Source organism: Charadrius vociferus, unplaced genomic scaffold (assembly GCF_000708025.1).
Source record: "Charadrius vociferus isolate BGI_N301 unplaced genomic scaffold, ASM70802v2 scaffold1778, whole genome shotgun sequence".
In the NCBI taxonomy this organism is placed as follows: domain Eukaryota; kingdom Metazoa; phylum Chordata; class Aves; order Charadriiformes; family Charadriidae; genus Charadrius; species Charadrius vociferus.
The window spans coordinates 32,826-42,366 of NW_009649501.1; positions in this window are offsets into that span (position 1 = coordinate 32,826).

Genomic DNA, 9,541 nt, shown 5'->3' on the forward strand with positions numbered 1-9,541 from the left:
AATCCCTCCTGGGGTACCCCCATCTCCTAGGGGCCCCCTGTACTCTCCCCGCCTCCCCCTTCCCCCTTGGGGATCCCCTGTCCTCCCCAGGCTCCCTGTCCCGTGAGACTCCCCTCACACCCATTTTAATATATGTTTTTTAATGCCAAAGCTACCCTTCCAGTCAAAGCCTGAGCCGTGTTTCCCCCCCACTCATCTTCCAGGAAGACACAGTCATTCCTTTCCCTGATCCCAAACCAGGCACAGCCTCCGGTCCCGGCGGATCCTCCCTTTGACGGGCAAACCCCCTCCTAATCGTGTGAGTTAGAAAACTACCGGCAGAGAACAGATTGTTCCTGTCTGCTGCTTTGCCGCGTGCGTGTAAATAGTTGTGTGTCATTTACCATCTGGCAGAGAGAGCCGAGCACCGAGGCGGCGACGGCGACGACGGCGCTGGGTGCCAGCGGAGAGGCGGGAGGTGTACCGGCACTGCGCGTGGTTCATACAGCTCGGAGGCTGCCGGCAGCTCCAGGCAGCACCTGTTTGCTGCGGTACAGCCGGCAAGTGATAGTCACATCTAGGACCATCAGTCCGGGAGTCCCCAGCCCCTCTTCTGCCAGGGGGGTGGATGGGTAGGGGAGCCAGGAGGGATGGGCACACGCTCTGGGTGCTTTTTAAGTGGCCATCTGCCTACACTTACCGGTGAATGTGCAGAACACACGAGGATGAGCTCCTCAGAGGATCCTGATCCCCACCAGCAGCTCTGCCCATCCCCAAAGAGACGGCGTGTGCCTTCGGCTGCAGACCCTTCACCCACCGTGGCTTCGTGAAGGCATTTCAATGAGCCTGGAGTCACTGCAGGCACGCAGAAACGGTGAGTCAGGCCCCAGAATTGCCAGGCTCGGCTGCTGCTTACATTCAGTGACTGTTTGTTGAAGCCGAGGTTGAGGGTTGTTCATGGTTTGGGGTTTGGTTTGTTTTTTTTTTTTTCAGATGATTTCTGGATTCAGAGATTTGGGGGCTTGCGTTTCCCAGTTTGGTGTTGGTGTGGGTTTTTGGTTGGTTTTTTTTTTCCTTTTTTTTCTGTAATGGGGAGACTCATCTTCTAAAAAAGGACCCCTCCGCCAACTGAAATTGTCACATCTTTATTCCTAGGAGGATTTGGGTGCACAAACCCCCCTGCCTGGTATGAGGCTCACGACAAACCTGCGAACGCTGGGGGTCAGGCACTGCCAGTCCCTATAAGCGGTGTCTCCCACCCACTCTGCCAAAGCACAAATGACTCCGCAGCACGCGGAGCACACCGCGATCAACTCCTCAATCTGTTCTTTTTTTCTTCTTTTTTTTTTTTTTTTTCCCCCTCCCCTTTTAATTGCTTGTGATCGCTCTGAAGCTTTAACCCAGCCTTGATGAATGTGATTCATCTTGGCTGCCGTTAAGGCAGAATGGGAAGGTTACAGCGCTGCTCTCCATTGCGTCGACGTGATGTACCCTGCCCGTGAAAGAATCTATAGCTGGCGTTATGGGGCCATATATCCTCTTGAATTGCAACACCCTAAATGTGACAAATAGCCACTTAATCGATACGAGTTCATTCTCCGTTCTCCTTCTTTATGGAAAATGGGGCAGACTCCCAACCTGTTTCCATAGGAACGAGCTGGGAGACTGGGAGAAGCGTCGGCTGCCGAGGGCCCAGCATTAACGCTGGGCGTCTGCTTCGCGCTGGCAGGAGCTCCTGCGGCCTCCCGACATCGCGGCCGTGTAAAGCCGAGTCAATTTGTGCTGGAGATAAGGAGCTGCTGGCTGATAACCGGCTGACGTGTGGGTACCAGCGTTATCCCCGCAGATTTTGGTGGAGGATGGAAAGGGCTCCTTTGCTCGCCCAGCACCAGCATCCCGGGGCGCCGGGGCTCATCCTGCCCCCCCGCTTCCCTGGGGGCTCCCCCAAACCTTCCCCGGGGCTGAGCAAAGGTTTCCCCGCGCGATGGCAGCATTTGCTAAATCTCCAGCGCCAGCTGGAGATGCCTCAGGTGTCTGCTTTGTTTTGCTTCCCTCTTATAAAATGAAATGAGAAGAAATAAATTGTAGCACAGCTCCCCCGCCCGACTTTCTGTTCAAATGCCAGTTCTCAGCTAAGGCTATTGTTCCGCAGTTTCATTTTAAACTGCTTTATTAGACACTCTAAAATATCACTTCCTCGCTCTCGGAGGCAGCCTGTTCCTACAAGAGAGATAAAAGCTGATGGCTTGATTGCAAAGGGGACATTTTGTTGCTCTCCTAAATCAGCTGACTACATTTTTTAATTGAAGGCAGCCCTGGGAGTGGTGGTGTATTATTAGCCGTGCCGGTGCCTGCTCCCCTCCACCCCAGGGGCAAGCTCTGCTTTTGCACGGCCGAGGCAAGAGGTTCAATTAGGTTTTGGCCTTCTTGCAGAAGCGCCCATCGAGCGCTCCAGGCTCCTCGTATGTGGAGCGAGGAATTGGGCTGAGTCAGTTCCCACGTCCTCCCAAGCGTTGCTCTTTCTTGTGTCTGACTGCGCAGCTGGGAACCGGCGTGGAAAATCTCCATAACTCCAGTGCCTTCAGTCCCCCTTGGAGGGGAGAAAATACTTTATTATTCTTCCAATAGATTTTTATTGTAGCTATAAGCACGGTGCGGGTAAGGCACGTGAGATGCTGCCCCATCCTGAGCCTGGGGTTTCGGTCTGGGCACCACCGAAAGGTGCTGGTTCCCAGAAAGTGATTTTTTCCCCCACTTTGCCCCCTCCTGCTCTCCCAAGGAGCTGGTTCTCGGCTGGGGAAGCAGCAGAGCTATCCAGGGCATCGCACAAAGCTTTTTCTCTCAAGGTTCCTCACTGCTCAGCAAAAGAGTGAACCTGAGCTTTGATACAGCCCCGGCAGCTGCCATGTCTGCGCTCCCGAGACGTCAGCAGCGATTACTCATCTCGAGAGCTCCCGGTGCCAAGCAGAGGGGAAGGGGGGAGACTCTGCCACATCTCCTGGCACCTCTGGCCACACGATGCTTATCCCCCTCGGGCGTCAGCGTGCTCCAGGGATGCACCGGCGTGCTCCCACGGCCTTCATCCTTGGCTCTGAGCCGCCGTGGAGCCCGGCAGAGAAAGGCAGGTGGGGCTGGCAGAGCTGCGGCAGGGGGGGGGGGGGGGGGACTCCCACGGCAGCTGCGGCAGTGGGAAGCAGCACGGTTTTATTCCGGCTGTTACAAAAGGTACCCTTGAAAATAGGCAGGAGAAGGCAGGCTGCGGCGCAGCCACCCGCGTGGCAGGGGGATGCCACGTGAGCGCAGCCTTCACCTTTAGCTCTTGCATGCTAATGGCCTCATCTCCTGTGTTTTTATAGCCGTCGCAGAGTCTGCTTGGCAAATCCTACCCTGCCGGGGTCTCCTGCAGCCTGGTGCCACGATGGCCAGGGGCTCCTCCAGCTCGGAGAGGGGCTGCGGGAAGACTGGCCGCTCCCGCTGTGGCAAAGCGCACTTCAGACACCGGCGTTTCTCCTTGGCGTGGCTCCAGCCTGGCGAGCCTCCCCCTTACCGAGTTGTCCGTCTCATGGGTGATGGCCAAAACATGGCTGCGGGGTGTCAGAGGGGGACCCCGCACAGACCTCGAGCCGCCCAGCACCTCTCAGAGCTTGTTCTTGGAGGGGGACCAGCGAGGAGAAGGGGATTACTGTCTCTGCTTTGAATTAGTGCACCTGATGCAGTGATTCCCAGAGAATGAATCAGTTAAATTAATGAATCCGCCCTAATGCCAGAATTCAAAGAGCTTCCTAATACATGTCAGTCGATATGGCATTAATACTCTCTCTTCTGTGACCTTTACATCACCGTCCAAATCCAGGTTCCCCTTTTTGCTCTTTACAATTCCCTTTCATATTTAATATTAAATCTGATTTATCTGCGAGAGGCCTTTATCCTGCGCTCAGACACATCCAAAGGATTTCACAATCCCTCCCCGGGGCAGAGCCGCGGGTGGGAAAAGCATCATCCCGAGGGTAAAAAGCATCCCTGGGCAGAGCTCTCTGCTGCTGCTGCTGCTCCCCTGCCGCCTGTCACCACGCCAGTGTCCGATTCGCACCCGCATCGCTTGCGGTGCTTGCCGCGGGGCTCCCTGCTGACCCCACCGTTTTCTTCAAGGTCAGAGCTCGGCAAACCCCGGGGGCCGCCCGGGGCGTACAGCCGCTGCTCTCCGCTCCTCTTGATTTATGTGCTGTTGAGCACAGAGAGACTCTAACGGACCGTCTCACGGGGGAAAGCCTGGTGCAGCCAAGTCTCCGAAGGGCTTCCTCGCGTGTAGGACTCCTTTGTGCCTCCCACGGGATCCTATTACACCTCCTTCGCCGCTTTTTCTTTATTCGCTGCGGATTATTTTTTTCACGCGGCACAAACCCACTGCCAGAGCCGGCGACACGCACTGATGGAGAGGCAGGAGGGCGGCTGGAGGGAGTGATGGATGGCACAGGAGATGCCGGTTGCAGATCTCAGGGACATGTACAGCACTTTAATTGGTCGGCCTGCACAGATTCCTTCACAAACAGCATTTTTTAATCTAAAAGAAAGCAAGAAACTGGAACGTGTCTTGCTTCTTTCATGACTTCCCTGGAGGCAGCCGCAGCGCATTAAGGAAAAAGAGAAGGAGGAGGAAAAAATAGTCAGAAGCACCAGGTGGCTGAATATCTTGCAGCCTAATTGATTCCTCTTTAATTAGTACAAAACCTGTTGCTCTCAACCAACTTTTAGCACCGGCTTTGGAGCAAGCAGCATCATTCCCGGCCTCGTGCCAGCATGGCTCGGTGTGGCGGGGGGGAGGAGAGGAGCCGCAGAGAATGGTGTGGGGTTGACGGTGCCTCTTCCGTGCCTGGGAACCGGGACCACCTCCAGCTCCTACGACTTTCTTCCAGGCAGCGAGAGAGCAGGAAGGAGGAGAGCCAGCCGTGTCGGTGCCCATCGCACGCTGAGCCACAAAGAAGGGCTTGGATGGGACCATTCGGAGTAACTGGGACTTCACGGGGATTTTTTGTGCCTGTGCCTGGCCTCACTTGGGAACCGCTCGCCGGTTCTCACCCAGATCCAGTTATTTTTCAAGTGGAAAAGAGGTCAACTTCATTCTGAGCGAAGTTACTTCTCTGCTTTTTGCCTCCTGACTTTCGAAAGGACGTCCAAGCCCGCGCATGGGTTTGAAACCAGGCTCTGCGTTGGCAAGGGCTGCTCTGGGTTAGGTGGTGACTTCGCCAAGCACATCGAAACTCACCCCCTGCAGCACCCGGCCACATCTCTAGCGCTTCTGGAAACACCACCTCTTGCTTTTCATTCTTCGGTCCTTCTGACCTGTGCAAGGGCTTCCCCTGGCGCAGGGTGGCTGTGGGGGCTCTCCAGTCACCCAGCGGCTTCTCCCCAGCGGACCCAAGAGTCAGACCCCGCTCCCTTCCAGTTCTGTTTGAAATATCGTCACGGACGAGGTGACAACATGTCTGCAGGTTTTTCAGCAAAGCCCCCACCACGGGCCGGCTCGCGAGAGTCGCTGTTGCTCCAGCACAGCAGCTGCTCCCCAGCAGGAAACACAGAAAAACCAGTTTAGGTAGAAAAGTGTCATTTACCATTGTGTTTTACAGCCGATCTCTGCTGAGAAACCCCTCTCGCTGTGCGAGCACCAGGCCGGCGGGCCCTGGGAAACGGACATGGCTTCTTCCATCCCGTTAACCACGCAAAGGGACACAAATGCCATCAACACGAGCCTGGCATCTTTTCATGCAGATGCATCCTCCATGGATGCTCATGGGAATTGCAGGCACGTCTGGAAAAGAAGAGGAAGCTGATACACAAACGCTGTGGCCTGAGCAGGAAGCTCAGGAGCTAAAATACACCCTGCCAGCCCTTACGTGTCACCGCTGGGCAGAGGGATCGTGCGGAAGTGGCACCGTCAAAGGCTCCAGCAACTAACGAATCCCAGCGGTGCGGCCCCGGAGCAGGAGCCGGATCATCCCTCTCCGGACTCTTGAAGGCTCAGGAGCAGTTTTCGCGGCGCTGAGCCGTTTGGATGATGTTGTACAGACCTCTCCGAAGGCGCGATCTGGCCTGCAGACCTCACACCGCCGCGTGGATAATTAACAGTAACAAACGACCCCGTCGGTGCCTGGAATCCCAAGGCTGGGGTGATGAATTAGCAGCTGAGCAGCCTTGATTTTGCCTTGGAAAAGGAGCCCATCCGAGGTCGAAATGGCTGCAGGACAGGCCCCCAGCTCATTTTGTTTCTGCGGTGAGCGCCGGAGGGTGTTCCCAGGAGGTTTTTCTGCCTGGGCTCACGAGCCGTGGACCACATCTGGGTTGCCCAGCTGGAAACCGCGGCTCTCCCTCGCTCACCGCCCGCCCCATCCCCTCAGGAGCTAACGCTGCTCCGCAGGGAGCGAGGCTCACGGCTCAGGAGCCGGGAAAATGCCGGCGTGCAGAAGCCGTCGCTCAGCTCTGGAGCCATTTTCCTGCCTGGTCCAAAGACCCCAATCCCCGCCTGCCCTCCCACGTCCCCGGGAACTGCCTCCCACGTCCCGCTCGCTCCCAGCGGGCAGGTGCCCATTCAAACCCGTGCCTTGCGGAGCCGTTTGCATGTGGTTTTCCCCTCCCTTGTGGAAGGCCAACAGTTCCCCACTGTTTATAGAAAGCTCTATGCGTAAGGAACTGCTGAGCAAAACAATGGCTTTTTCTTTTTGTTTGTTTTTTTTCCTCTTTTCCTCCAAAGTGCACTTCCCCTCCTGTCACCGTGCAGCCCCGAGCTGCCCACGGCCACATCGCACTGGGGTGGGTGAAGATGCCCAGACCCTCACCCCGACAGCAGCATCTTCCCTCCCTCCCTCCTCGGGCTGCGAAAGCGAAGGGCAAACGGCCGCGGGGAGGCGGAGATCCGCGTTATGGACATGATTCTCTTTCTCCTTGGAGGAGCCTTAATCCCAAGCCATTAATAAAAACAGATTTCATGCCGCACGCAAAGATTAAACGAATTTTGCCTTGTCTCCGTGGGCAGTATCAGAAATACAGCTGCCTTCGTACATTAGGGCTCTGCTGCGCCAAGCCACTAATACTGGAAACGAAGCTCGAGGGTTTTAATCACCTATCAAGGAGTCCCCCAGACTGTTGGAGGTATTTTTAGGATTTACAGGTGTTAGCTCAAAAAAAAAAAAAAAAGAATTTATGGATTCATCATGATTCAACTACTGCACATCACCCCCTCCTCCTCCGCTGGCCCCGCAGCACCCGTAGCCGGGTTAGCTGGGTGGGGGGGTGTCGTGCCTGTTGGAACCCTCCTGCCCCGCGTATGGGGATGAATTTTGGGGCAACCGGTGCCTCAGGCTGCTGCCTTAGTGCCTGCTGGCTGACGGAGCGAGCCAAAGCTCCCGGCACAGCGTTGCCAGGCTCTGAGCAAGGCTTTTGACTCGTCGCCTGGATTGAGCGGCGCTCTCAGTGGGAAAGGCTCCAGCTTCCCCTTCTCCCTACCAACGCGTTCCCTCTGGGAAAGTTGTTTTTGTGCCCTTTGAACCCCAGGCAGCTTTTATCCTCGGGTCTTTAGAGGTGAGGGACGAACCGAGCTGTCAGCTGAGCTGGAGGGAGCAGCCCAGCTCTGATGTTCGGGCAGAGCCCGGGGTGAGCGGGAGGGAAATCCTTGGGGAACCTCGGCGCAGAGCCAGAGGAAAGAGCATCTGCCACGCTGCCGAGCTCCTCCGCTCTCCCCTTGAGTACAGGAACCCCAACCCTCTTCAAAAAAGCCTTTTTTTTTGGGAGCAGGTGGCTGGAAAACACCTCACTGCTCATGGAGAGCAAGGCAGCTGCCCGGGAGCCGGGGACTCTGGAGAGGCAGCAATTAGAGCAAGAGCTTTTACAAAGCAACTCGCAGAGTCACAGACCGGCGGGGGGTCGGCAGGACCCTCTGGAGCTCCTCTCCTCCACCCCCCGCCGGAGAGGGGTCACCCAGAGCAGTCGCACAGGACGGCGTCCAGGCGGGGTTTGAATCTCTCCGGAGAAGGAGACTCCACCGCCTCTCTGGGCAGCCTGTGCCAGTGCTCCGCCACCCTCACGGGAAAGATGTTCCTCCCCGTGTTCAGACGGACCCTCCCGCGTCCCAGTTTGTGCCCGTCGCCCCTCGTCCTGTCGCTGGGCACCGCTGGAAAGAGCCCGGCCCCGTCCTCTCGCCACCCACCCTTTCGCTACCGCTCGGCGTTGATGAGATCGACGCTCATCAATAATACGAGAGGGGGCAGAGAGACGCTCCAGTCCCTGAGCATCTCCGCAGCCCCCGCTGGACCCTCTCCGTGTCTGTCTTGAACTGGGGAGCCCCGCACTGGGCACCAGGGCAGAGTAGAGGGGGAGGAACTCCCGGCACGGGGGCTCCGGAGATGCTACCCCAGCCTCAGCATCCCCCCCCGGCACGAGAGAGCGAGGATGCTTGCCCCTCGCCGGGGTCCCCCCATAGCGCACAAACAGACCCTGAGAGGCACCAAACTGCTCCCCAGGGATGCACGGGAGAGCTCAGCACCCTCGGGGGAAGCACCGCACCGAGCACAACCCTCGTGGCACAAGACTTTCCGACGGCCAAGTGTGACCGCGGCAGAAACGCCTCCACAGCCGGACCCCGACTCCGGCGGCGGGAAGAAGGGAGCTCCCAAGACCAGCAGAACAGAGGGGTCCGAAGCATTTATAGATGTACGTATATATCATATATTTGTGTGTGTAACTATACATGGATAGCTGCATACTTACACACCCGCACAGGTAAATATTTATAGATACTGACCTCTTCAGATTAAAGTCCAAGGCACTTTTTACAGTGAACAGGTTAAAGCCATAGTTTAAAACATGCCTGTTTCTGGGTACAGCTCGGGTTTATGGCAATGTTGTGGGGACGGGACGGTCCCCGCTCCCTTTCCCCCCAGCCGCAAAGGAGGGACGTAAGCCCGAGGCCGGATCCTGACCGCGGAGACGTGCGAGCGGCTCCCGCTGGGAGGTGTGTTGGCCAGTTGGGGTGTCCGAGACCTCAGCGGGGGGAAGAACACTTTGGGCAGAAGAAGGAGCAGAGGTGGGCACGCGTCTTGTAGCACCCGGAGCACCAGAACCCCCGTCTGAGAGCACCCACCGGGCAGGCGGTGCCGCAGCCCTGCCCGGTGCCCCCACGGGGCTCCGAGGTGGCTCATCCCACAGGGAAATAACTCATCCCACAGAGCAGCTTTTCCTCTGCCCTGCAAAAGCCCCTCTCCACCACCTCAAGCCCTCTGGGTGCTTTTGGGGGAGGGAGCTCAGAGCCGGGCGAGGAGAAGCCGGCACCGATGCAGAGCCTTGCAGCAGCATCTTCCCCTTCTCAAACTGCTGAGGAATCACCTTTCCTCCTGACAAACCTACCTGGTGGCCACCACAAAGGGCTCCGAGCCGGCTGGGAGATGCTGGGCAGGAGAAGCCTGAGGGAGAGCGGTGCAAGGTGGGGTGGGGGGGGATGTCAAGCACCCCAGAAATCCCCAGGGAACCCCCAGACCCAGCTGGCAGCAGGGGAGGCTCTGCCCTGCCTTCCCCG